Source organism: Triticum dicoccoides, chromosome 3A (genome assembly GCF_002162155.2).
Source record: "Triticum dicoccoides isolate Atlit2015 ecotype Zavitan chromosome 3A, WEW_v2.0, whole genome shotgun sequence".
Lineage (NCBI taxonomy): Eukaryota > Viridiplantae > Streptophyta > Magnoliopsida > Poales > Poaceae > Triticum > Triticum dicoccoides.
Genome location: NC_041384.1, coordinates 583654814 through 583666152, shown reverse-complemented (window position 1 = coordinate 583666152; position 11339 = coordinate 583654814). Strand labels below are relative to the sequence as shown.

At 43.5% G+C, this 11339-nt stretch overlaps 1 pseudogene; it reads left to right on the top strand.

Annotated features, from left to right (window-relative positions):
- Positions 1-9033, top strand: part of LOC119272610 — a 9760-nt pseudogene extending 727 nt beyond the window's left edge.
- Positions 9034-11339: the final 2306 nt, after the last annotated feature.

Below are 11339 nucleotides of genomic sequence, written 5' to 3'. Positions count from 1 at the left end.
GGAGAGCCCGGCCAGTCCAGTGGCGAGGCAGGGCTTGAGTTTGTCTGAGTTGACGCCTTCTCTGGAGACTTTTTTGCTTTTGAGTTGTCTGCGCTCTTGAAACCGCACTTGCGAATTCCCAAGGCCAGTTTGGGGAGGAAATGTGTTGGCAAGACACCTCCAGTGTCTCCCAATCCCATTTTCATCCCATATCCAGTTGCAGGGGAGCTTTGAGGATGCAGGATATCCACCATAGGATTCTCTGCATTTTCTCCTGCGAATCTTGTGAGTACAGAATTATCCATCTCTTGAGTGTTCTCCAGATCAGCCGCCAGACCTGTTTAATATCAGACCAAATAGCATTATCAAAAACATGTTTGTTTCTAATTTTCCAAAGGCACCATAGTACACAGGCGCAAAAGGCATTTAGAACTTCGTGTTTTTTGTTTGCAGGCCAAAATTTGGCAATAGAAAGATAACTAGACCCTAAATCAATAGAGAAAAAAGAGGAGACCTCCCCCCATATGCTTTTTGCCACTACACAACCAAAAAACAGGTGATCTATTGTTTCTTGTTCAGAGCAGAATAGGCATCCTCGGGTTTTGTCAATCCCTCTTTTAAGCAAATTATCTTTAGTCATCAGCTTGTTATGAGCTAGCAGCTAGAGAAAGACCTGAACTCTGGGTGGCACTACAATAGACCAAACTGAAGGAATGAAGACAAGTTTCACCCCTCTGAAGTTAATGATGGCATAAAGTGATCTGGAAGAGTAAACCCCTTTGGATTCATACTGCCAGATCATAGCATCATCCTCCCCAGTGAGGGTAGTTTCTTTAATAATTTGCTCAAGATGGTACCACTCTTCCATCATAGAAGAGGTAAAAACCCTCCTAAATGTAAGTTTGATCATCTCCCCATCCCAAACTTCTGAAACTGTCACACATTGTTGATGACAGATAGCATAGAGTGGCCAGAACTGGACAGAGAGGGGGGAGGTGCCAAACCAGATATCCTCCTAGAATCTGGTTTTCCTCCCATTTCCCACCACCCATCTATAGCCAAATTTGAGAGCCTTAGCAGCCCACATAACCCCCTGGCAAAATTTTGAGGAAGCCTGTGGTCTACATGCAAAGATGTTAGGTGAGTCTCTAACATATTTATTATCTATGATCTTTTTCCAGATCTTGCCCTCATCTTGGGCATACCTTTTGACCCAGCTACCTAACAGACATAGATTGAGGTCCTTAATATTGGGGACCCCAAGTCCACCATGCTCTTTTTTCATGCAGACCAAGTGCCAATTGGCCAAATGGAGTTTTCTATTTCCTTCAAAATCACTCCATAAGCAATGAGCAAGCTGGTTATTAATTAAATCTAGAGCCCATTTGGGAAATTTAAAGAAGGACAGTAGATAAACAGGAATACTAGCCAAACAGGCCTTGATCAGAGTTTTTTTTTCCAACCGGGCTCACACCCCTTTCCATTAATTTTGCAATCAACGGAAATACATAGGTTCGGTTTCAACATGTCTCTAGGCACCACATCCAAAATAAAACGACCACCAGAACCCAAATAGGACTAAAAGGGGTAGAGCGAGCTGGAGCACCGCCAGGAAACCCACAACAGGAAGACCCTAGAACGGATCAACCACCATGGGGAGAAAACCTGACGACACATAACAAGCAACTACAACCTAGACAGCAAAGTATATGAAAGAAACTTCGCAGCCACCCAGGGAGCATAAGGCAACTGCGAATCAACTTCTGACAAACATCAAAACGGGCATCAAACCCCAGTGGAATCGACGAAACTGGCGAGATGACCAAGCTAGCCAATCTGAACTTCATCTCCATCCCTCAGCAGCATCCTCCCCTGAGTGTACGACCTGTCTGCCAGAGCCGCTGCCGCAAACGCCAGTCTTTTCACTCCAGCCTGGAGCCTCGTCCTGTCTCCTTCTTTCAGCAGTCCTGTCCAGTACAACATAAAAGAACAAGCACTGAAAACAGCCTCCAGCGGAGTACGAGCATTGTACTTATCAAAAGTAACTTTGTTTCGGAGGCACCAAATCCCCCAGCAAATCGCAGCAATAATCATCATATAGAATTTCTTTTCACCTGAAAAGAATTTATAAAGCCATGCCCAACTTTGCCAGAGTGATCGAGGGCAACAGGAAGCCCCAATTGTTACACCCAAGACCCCCCCATACTGTTCGAGCAAGTGAACATGTAAAAAACAAATGATTAGCATCTTCCATGTTATTGCAGAAGGAACAAGCAGGATTTCCAGGCCAGCCCCTTTTACGCAAGTTATCCCGTGTAAGCACAGCATTTTGAAACAACTGCCACAAGAAAATTTTAATTTTTAAAGGAATACTAGATTTCCAAATCCATTTGTTATTCGGACCAGCCAAATCCCTCTCCAGCCACTCATAAACTGATTTGGTGGAGAACCTCTTCTTCTTATTAAGGCTCCATGAAACTACATCAGGGGAGGTGTTTAGGGTATATTTTCTAGCCTCAGAGACCACCCAGTCCCACTGGTCCTTAACCTCTCCAAACAGTCTCCGTCTGAACCCCAGTTTATAGTCTTTTGCCACAAACTCAGCAATAGTCTCATCCTGATCTTGACATATACTAAATAAGACAGGCATCTTATCTCGCAAAGGTTCTTCATTCAGCCATGGGTCGTGCCACACCCTAGCCAGATTACCACTATTGATCTGGGCGACCCTTCCAGCCATATACGTCTCTTTTACTTTCATTATTGCCTTCCAGCAAGGAGAATCAGAAAAGCGGCTACGAATGTTAGCTACAGTCCTATTTTTAAAGTATTTGGCACGAATAATACGTTGCCACAGCCCATCACAAGTCTCAAGTTTCCACCACCATTTTGTTAAGAGGCTAATATTTTGTTTATGGAGATCCTTGAGTCCCAATCCCCCAATATTTTTGGATCGGCAAACCCTAGCCCATTTCACCATATGGTAAGCACGTTTTTTATTTTTTCTCCTCCAAAAAAAATCTTCTACGGTGTTTGTCCATTTTGTCAATAAAAGTTTTGTTGAACAAAAACATCGACATAAGATATGATGGGATTCCATCCAGACTAGAATTTAACAGAGTCAATCTAGCCCCAGATGATGCTGAATATGCAATCCAAGCATCAAGTTTTTTAATCATCTTAGCTTCCAAAAAGTCCAACTCTATATTTCTCACAGTGGAATAAGTGACAGGAGTACCCAGGTATCTCATAGGTAATTTCCCCACCTGACACCCAAACATATCAGCATATGTTGCATCAGTCTCATTATCCCCACCTATAACAACAATCTCACTCTTGTCAAAGTTAATTTTCAGCCCCGACATTAGCTCAAATAAGTATAATAGGAGTTTAACATTGACAGCCTTGTCAAAGTCATGCTCGAAACAGATAACTGTATCATCCGCATATTGTAAGATACCCACACCATTCTCAATCAGATCAGAGGCCAACCCTTTGATGAGACCATATTTTTGGGCAGAGGTCATCATCTTAGTTAAGCACTCTGCTGCAATATTAAAGAGGAAAGGAGAATGTGGGTCTCCCTGCCTGACCCCTTCCGCACTTTGAATATAAGGACCCAACTCATCATTGATTTTAACACTAACCGTCCCGTTCTTAAGAATTTGAGCTACCCAACTACACCATTTTTGGTTAAACCCACGTTTTTCATGACATTCCAGCAGAAACTCCCAATTAACTTTGTCATAAGCTTTCTCGAAGTCAAGCTTAAGAACAACCCCAACCTGTTTATTAATATGAGCATGATGCAAAACTTCATGTAAAGATAATATGCCATCTACTATATGCCTCCCTTTAATGAACGTGTTTTGCTGAATGCTGAATAGCTTATAAGCATATTTACTGGCCCTAATGTCCATAACCTTGGTAATAAGCTTGTATGGACAACGAAGCAAACATATTGGCCTATATTGCTGGATCTTACTAGGTCAGCAGATTTCGGCAAAAGAATAATAATGCCATAATTCAGCCTTTGCACATCCAATCTTCCTTCATAAAACCATTCAAATAAGGCCAATAAGTCCGGGGCTACTACATCCCAACAATGTTGATAGAATTCAACGGGTATATTATCCGGTCCAGGGGCATGGTTAGATTTCATATCAAAAAGGGCCTTTTTAATTTCATCAATAGAAAAAGGTCGAGTCAAGTCATCATTGTCTTCCGGAGTAATTTTTTCCTCTTGTGACCAAAGGTTTTCATCTATATGACATAGATTACCAGGGGCTGGTCCAAAGAGATCTTTATAGTATTCAGTAGCATGAGCTAAGAGATTTTTTGTCCCTTCTATAACAGTAGCTCCACACTTAAGTGAGACCATCGAATGTTTTCTACGTCTCCCATTGGCCACTTTATGGAAAAAACCAGTATTATTGTCTCCTTTCAACAACCATCTCTCATTAGAGAATTGGTGCCAAAAAAGCTCTTCCTCCACATACATATTATTTAGTTCATTCAATATATCCAGCTTTCTGGTATAAGCCTCCCCACACAGCCCAACAATTTCCTCAAGCTTTTCCAATTCTTGCAATTCAAGTCTGATAATTTTTCTCTTAATTTTGTTGTTCCCAAATATATTAGAACCCCACCCTTTAAAAAACTTCTTAACTCTTTTCAGTTTAATATTCAGGGTATTTATGGGATCATCGGTATACACAGGTTTCGACCAAATATCAGCAACCAAAGGTAGAAAGGCTGGATTATTAAGCCAGTTGTTATCAAATCTAAAGCACGTACTCCCTGGTGCTCTAGCTGCAGCCCGCCCCCCATCCAATAACAGGGGGTTGTGATCAGATAGGTCCTTAACTAGTTTGCTAACCGAGACAAGGGGATATAAGTCTTCCCAATCTGGTGACATCAAAACTCTATCCAGCTTCTCCAGAGTGGGATTCTCCTGCTTGTTCGACCATGTGTATACCCCTCCATTCATATAGATCTCCCTAAGCCCAAGCAAATGGATGACAGAATTAAACACATCCGAGAAATGAGACATGAGCGTCCTTTTATTCTTCTCACCGCTGTGACGAAGTATATTGAAATCCCCACCCACTAAGTACGGGATACGAGTGGTATGACACATATGAGATAATTCAGCAATAAACTCAGGCTTATTCTCATCCTGAGCCGCTCCATATACTACCATCAGGGACCGGCAGCATTTCATGTTTTTATCCAATAGGTCTAACTGGATGATATATTTTCCATGCTTAACATCAATAAGGTCAAACTTGTCCTTGATCAGAGTTAGTCTGGCTGAGTAGGAAAGTAGTTTTCCTCTCCAACCAGCCATCCTCTTCAAAATTTTATCAATAAGGGGTTGAATATCTTCCCTTCTCAGCTTATCATAATGTAGTGGAATTCCTAGATATTTTATTGGGAACGTACCTACAGTACATCCAAAAACATCAACAGAAGGGGTTAGACTGCCCCCCCCCCCCACTCTAGCTTTCCCATATGACTGTCAAGACTCTGGATATCCCATATGCGTAAGAAAAGGCATTGTCAGTTTTGCCTGATGCGTTGAGTGGATATTTGAGATGAGTCCCCTCTTGGTAGAACAATTAACACACCATTTCCGTTGCTGAAGCATAACTAAATTTATAGAGTAACTGAACATGGCAAGTTGGCATTGGCAATAGCCATGGCCAGCACTTGACACGGTTGACCAAGAAGTGTTTGTTGTAGTTTAGCTCAACTTTCACAGTTTGATCTGTTCTTGCAGGCAAAATGCCAGACAAAAGCACGGGAGATGTTGCCGCGGATGGGTACCACAAATATATGGTACATAGTATGGGGCCTTGTAAAATCTTGAGCATTTCTCTGCTTTAGTAGTTCTACAAGAAATTTGGCTTATCTGAATTTGTAGGAGGATATCAAGCTCATGTTTGAGACAGGCCTAGAGGCCTATAGGTTCTCCATCTCCTGGTCAAGGCTCATTCCAAGTACATAAATTCTCATGACCTTCAACAGAACAAACTGCTTTAGTTTTGTAACTGATCTCATTGTTTAACTTTCTGGTGTGCAGATGGACGCGGAGCTGTCAATCCCAGAGGGCTGGAGTACTACAATAACCTCATTGATGAGCTAGTGAATCATGGCAAGTATTTTCATTATATCTTTGAGCATTTAAATAATTTTATAGTAATAGATTGTTAGGTGCATATTTCATATGAATTGGTGTAAATAATGTTCCTTCTTAAGAAGTGCATGTAAAATACTTATCCATTTCTCCGACAAGTATTTCCGGACGGAGGGAGTAGAAGTTTATACCCTCCTTTGTGATATTTATCCCCAGGAATTCAAGTCCACATCACACTTCACCATCTAGATCTCCCTCAGATTCTTGAAGACGAGTATGGTGGATGGTTAAGCCCCAGAATTATGTAAGTGCATATATATGATTTCACCACCAAATACTCCCTCCGTCCCAAATTAGTTGTCTTAGATTTGTCTAGATACATGTCTAGACAAATCTAAGACAACTAATTCGGGATGGAGGTAATACATAGCTCAACTGGAGTGGCAATTTTATATGTCATTGGCATGTTTACAACACAATCGTTTGTTGTATTCATAGCCTCAAATCTACAAAATGCAGCGAAGATTTCACAGCATATGCAGATGTTTGCTTCCGGGAGTTTGGAGATAGAGTTGCATCTTGGACGACAGTGAATGAGCCAAACATTGGTATAATGGCCTCTTATGATGTTGGTATATTCCCTCCTGGCCGTTGCTCGGATCCATTTGGAGCAACAAAGTGCACCACTGGGGACTCTAGTGTGGAACCATATATAGCAGCTCATAATACCCTTACGGCGCATGCATCGGTTGCCAGTCTGTACAGAGAAAAATATCAAGTGAGTGGATGATCTTGTACTTACTGTTTTGGTGATGCTTATTTTCTTCATGAACTTCGATATTCTAAACCATTTTAACTTTGCTCAAGAACTAAGGCCCTGTTCGGAGTCACTCCAACTCCTAAAAATACGAGGAGCTGGAGCATCTCTTTCCCAGCTCCGTGCCTTTTGACTCCAGCTCCGGGAGCGGAGTAGTGGAGTGGCGGGTCTCCGAACAGGGCCTAAGTAACCTTTTTTGATGTAGAACATGCAAAAAGGAGTTGTTGGCATAAGTATGTACTCCTACTGGAGTTACCCGCTGACAAATTCCACAGTGGATTTAGATGCAACCCAGAGATGTAAAGATTTCATATTTGGCTGGTATGATATTGTGCATCCATTCTGTCAATGGAAGCTTTAATATACATGATCTGTGCATTGTTGAGATCTTAAGTGCCGTATTGGCAGGATAGTGGACCCATTGGTGTTTGGGGACTACCCAGAAGTAATGAAGAAGAATGTTGGCTCTCGCCTTCCATCCTTCTCGAAAGTTCAGTCTGAAGTTATCAAGGGTTCTCTAGATTTTATTGGAATAAATCACTACTATTCTCTCTACTGAATGACCGCCCTCTAGAAACAGGCGTTCGGGACTATAACACGGACATGTCGGTTGATTCAAGGGGTAAGTATCTTTTTTGGATGCTGATACTAGGATTGTTGCTTAACTGCTCATAGTCGTGTGCTGTGTGGATGTGCAATTTGATTCGTTTTTTGGTGCCTCTTTTTTCTAGGACATTGATTCTTCATCTAACGGTTAATTAAGTAGTTGCACGTTTCAGAGACTGTGCGCAACCATAGGCTTGATGATATTCTTTTATCTAGACCATATTGCCCTGAAAAATGAATGGTTGGTTGAGACTTATATTACTCTCCTCCTCTGATAGTAAAATGTACCGTAGAAAAGGTCATGCAAAAAATAGGCTAGCCAAGATGCTGTGAGCGGCGTCCTACTAATGATAAATTGCTAAGACAAACCGGCTAGCAACCTTTCCAGATTCATCAGTCATGTAAATTGTGTATTTCTCTGAGTGAGTGCAGTATTCAGTCATCCCTTTAAAGATGTTATTTTAGTGCACTACATTACACAAAGTATGCTATTTGTTCACTGCATTCTACACTAGTGTAACAGAAAAGTTCTAACTAGTGATTCCTTTGTATGATGCAGGTTCTAGGACAGACCCACCACTTAGTCCGGTAAGAAAAATCATGTCATCGATGTTATGTGCAAAGAAGTTGCTAAAAATGAAGTTATTTTGGTCATTCACCATACATCTATTGGGTTATATGTTCTGAACTTGATCAAGAGATTAGAAAAGAGAAAACCCACTTAAAAACCTAAGATCATTAGCTTGACAGTAACCATCAAAGATAATCTTTGTTTATCGGAGTGCAGAGTGCCCCAACAAATGTCCCAAGTGACCCCAAAGGGCTGCAACTTGTACTGGAGTACCTGAAAGAAACCTACGCGATTCCGGTCTATGTCCAGGAGAATGGCAAGCGTACTCCCAACCAGAAGCAAAAGTCTCAGCTGAAGAAGAAAGGTGCATCGTTACTCATGTACGTAGTCATGTGGTCTGTTTCAGGTATGGGGTCTGCCGATGACGGCCTAGATGACGCCGACAGGATCGGTTACCTACGCAGCTACATGGAGAGCACACTAAACTCGATGAGGTGCGTATGCCAGAAGCTCTACCCGATCGATCATTCATTTTCAAAAGCAATGGGATTCATCGGAAGTTACAGATTTCTAGCCTGCGTACGGTTCTTTGGGACAAAAGAAGATATTATTCCACCATTCGATGTGTGATTCTCTGTTTGTTTGTTGTGCAGGGACGGAGCCGACGTGAGGGGCTACTTCGCGTGGGCATTCATGGACCTGTTCGAGCTCCTGTCGGGGTACCAGTCGAGGTACGGGCTGTACCGCGTCGACTTCGCCGATGGGAGGCGGCCGCGGCAAGCCAGGCTCTCGGCTCGCTGGTACGCCGGCTTCCTCAAGCGCAACGGAACCGCTGCGCTCGCGTCGAGAACAATGCAGGAGAAGCTAGACGCGGTGTGCGGACTCCCGAGCCTGGAGAGTGAAGCAACCGAGTGTGCCTGATGCGGGCCTGGAAGATGAGGCCCCTGCCTGTGCGTATGCTCCTGCGTAGTTTTTGCGAGGGATGTGTGCAGGTTTCGATTTGCATGTGCTGCATTTTTGTCTTCTCGTTGCGGATAGTTTTTCTGTACGACATACCCGTGTCAACATGGGGGACTAAGGTTAGGGAAGGATTACGCCCCTAAAGATGGAATTCGTAAGTACCAGCGAGCAGGTTTTGCAATTTCGGTACAGATCAAGATCTTTGTTTGGCAGTTTCTTCGTGATCATCTCTCCTTGGGGACCGAGGTGGAGTTAAATTGCCAAAAAAAACACCACAATTGGGTTGCTTGGTGCGGAAATCTATCATTTTCATAAAAGTTTGCCGAAAACGCTGATTTTCAGTAATCGCGTTGCCGAAAGCACTAACATGGCACCAAAATTTAACGCCGCCGGTTGAAACATCAAGTTAAGAACCGTGTGTGCCTGATGCGGCCATGCGGACCTCGAGATGAGGCGTACGCGTGAGCGTATGCTCCTGTGTAGCTTTTTTAAGGGATGTGCAGGTTTGGATACACGGCTCGAGCACATGACATCAAAACTCAACGTGCAAAGCTCTGAACCGCGAACATGGACAGTTCTTCTCACGACAACTGTGCCTAGTTATACATCCATAGAGTGATGGTAGTCACAATGTAGAAAAGATACAAGTCCATGTTACACGAGTTGCTGGAGCGGCGGTGGGGGTGATGTAGTGGGGTAGAGCAACCCGCTGATGGCAGAAGCAAATTAAGAAATCCGGCCGGAGAAGGGAGTATGCCCAGCTATGACACCAGCGTCAAAGGCGAAGGATGGGAGGCGGGATGCGTCAGAGGCGAAGGATGGACGCCGACCCTAAATTCCCTCCAAGCGTCAAGGCGGACAGCCCGGACATCGCTCGAATTGAAAAAACACTATCCAACCGGGACTCTCAAATCATGCCCATACGTTCGGGTTATCCGACACCCTCAATACCCAATCCATATGTAGGATGGATATGTCAAAGCGCGGACGCGCCCTTCATGTTGAATCGATGGGTGGGATCCACGTGGAAACCCTTCGGTCTGTTGGGAGAGGTTACCAGTTCAGTGATTGCATTCATGGTGTCATCCCGAGTCCCGACACGCCGCTCGATGGGACTATTTGAACCGGACGGCGAGGGCAAACCCTAGCCAACCCCCTTTCCCTCTAGTTTGTGTTGCCACCAGATCACGCGTCTCCTTCCCCTTCCTCTCCAGTCTTGTTGTCCGCCATGGTCCGACAAAAGATTACCTATTACAAAATGTTAATGCTTGAGCGTCGGACGAAGATCGCGCGGGAGATGCACATCGCGGAGGAACGTCGTGCCGCTCACCTTGTGTGGGAGGACGAGACAAAGGCGAATGAGGAGGTGTCGAAGCAAGAGGCGGAGGAAGAGAATGAGGAGGAAGAGGAGGCAGAGGAGGAGGAGGTTTCATGTGAAGGAAATATGCCCTAGAGGCAATAATAAAGTTATTATTTATTTCCTTATATCATGATTAATGTTTATTATTCATGCTAGAATTGTATTAACCGGAAACATGATACATGTGTGAATACATAGACAAACAGAGTGTCACTAGTATGCCTCTACTTGACTAGCTCGTTGATCAAAGATGGTTATGTTTCCTAACCATAGACATGAGTTGTCATTTGATAAACGGGGTTACATCATTAGGAGAATGATGTGATTGACTTGACCCATTTCGTCAGCTTAGCACTTGATCGTTTTAGTTTACTGCTATTGCTTTCTTCATGTCTTATACATGTTCCTATGACTATGAGATTGTGTAACTCCCGATTATCGGAGGAACACTTTGTGTGCTACCAAACGTCACAACGTAACTGGGTAATTATAAAGGTGATCTACAGGTGTCTTCGATGGTACTTGTTGAGTTGGCATAGATCAAGATTAGCATTTGTCACTCCGATTGTCGGAGAGGTATCTCTGGGCCCACTCGGTAATGCACATCACTATAAGCCTTGCAAGCATTGTAACTAGTGAGTTAGTTGCGGGATCATGCATCACAGAACGAGTAAAGAGACTTGCCGGTAACGAGATTGAACTAGGTATTGAGATACCAATGATCGAATCTCAGGCAAGTAACATACCGATGACAAAGGGAACAACGTATGTTGTTATGCGGTTTGACCGATAAAGATCTTCATAGAATATGTGGGAGCCAATATGAATATCTAGGTTCCTCTATTGGCTATTGACCGGAGACGTGTCTCGGTCATGTCTACATAGTTCTCGAACCCGTAGGGCCCGC